Source organism: Anas acuta, chromosome 4, assembly GCF_963932015.1.
Source record: "Anas acuta chromosome 4, bAnaAcu1.1, whole genome shotgun sequence".
Taxonomy (NCBI): Eukaryota; Metazoa; Chordata; class Aves; order Anseriformes; family Anatidae; genus Anas; species Anas acuta.
This window is the reverse complement of record NC_088982.1, coordinates 39751319-39752909: the sequence shown is the minus strand read 5'-3', so window position 1 is coordinate 39752909 and position 1591 is coordinate 39751319.

Below are 1591 nucleotides of genomic sequence, written 5' to 3'. Positions count from 1 at the left end.
TGCAGGTAGGCTGCAGACCCTATGTACACTACCATGCTGTTTGTGCAGGTAGCTGGCAGCAGGGCTCTTTTCCTTGGCTTCTGCTGTACCCCCAACACCAGCTGCCTCCCAGCCACAAGGCTCCCGCCTGTTCCTGCACCAGGCACACCGCCTCATCCCCTTTCTGCTCACCGGCTGTGCCAAGAGCTGAGGCACATCGGTTGCCTCGGTTTCCTGTTTGGTGGGTGAAGATCAGAATTGTTTCAAGTATCCTGGCTTTAATTCTCTCGCCTAAACAGCAGTACTGACCATCGCTGCCTTAAATGAACCACCTGCGATGCAAAAGCAAGCCACTTGCTTCTCCTCGAGCTTCCTGCACTTCTCAAATCCTCTCCGAAGCTCTTGAGATTAATAGTTTGTAAGTTCTCGTGTCAATTAGGTCAAATGCTAACCTCATTAATCTCCCGTTTAAGGATTTCCAAACCCTCTTTCTGCAGACATACCTAATTACTCGCCCTCACCAAGCTGCCACTGCCCTGCTTTCCTGCCGTGGTGTTGTCCCTGACCGTCACACCCGGCCATGAAGGCTCCAGGCCGGGCCCAGAGCTTTGGGAACACTGACACCCTACAGATGTTGTCACCCATCCTGCAAACCCCAAACCTGGGAGCATTTATGTTCTGGCAGCTAAATCTCTCCGTGTCAAGGACCGGAGAGAAAAGAGCGGTGTCACTGTGGGCCAGGGGTGTCACAGTGCTGGTGTGGGCCCACAGGAGGGCCGGCTTTGGGGTGACCTGGGGGGTGTGCACTGGGAGAGGCGCTACGGGGGGCCTGGGTGGCGTTTCACAACACTGAGTGCCCCGAGGGTGTCAGGCTGGATGGGCTGGGTTGGGTTTGGGGTTGGGTTTGATTTGGATTTTGTTTGGGGTTGGGTTTGGGTTGGTTTGGGTTTGGTTGGGTTTGGGTTTGATTTGGATTGGGTTTAGGTTTGGGTTGGTTTGGGTTTGGGTTTGTGTTTGATTTGGATTTAGTTTGGGTTTGGGTTGGTTTGGGTTTGATTTGGGTTGGGTTTAGGTTTAGGTTGGGTTGGGTTGGGTTGATTTGGGTTTGGTTTGGCTGGTTTGGGTTTTGATTGGGTTCGTTTGGGTTTGGTTGGTTTGGATTTGGTTTTGGTTTGGTTTAGGTTTGATTGGTTGGGGTTGGATTTGTTTTGTGTTTGGTTTCGTTTGGGCTTGTTTAGTTTGGAGTTGGGTTTGGCTGATTTGGGCTTGGTTTGGTTGGTTTGGGTTTGGGCTGGGTTGGTTTGGGTTTGGATCGGTTTGTTTTGGTGTTGGGTTGGGTTGGTTGGGGTATGGTTCAGTTCATTTGGGGTTTGGGTTGGGTTGGGTTCGGTTTGTTTTGGGTTTGGTTTGTGTTTGGGTTCAATTTGGCTGGTTTCGGTTCGGGTTGGGGTTTGGGGAGGGCTTAGTTCTGTTGGTTGGGGTTTGTTCGGGTTCGGTTCGGGTTTGTTTATTTCGGGTCTGGGTTCGCTCCGCTGCCTGTCCCCGCCCTCAGCCCCTCTCCTCCCTCTCCCCGCCGCGCGCGTCCCCGCGCTCTCCCCGCCCCTCAGCGGCG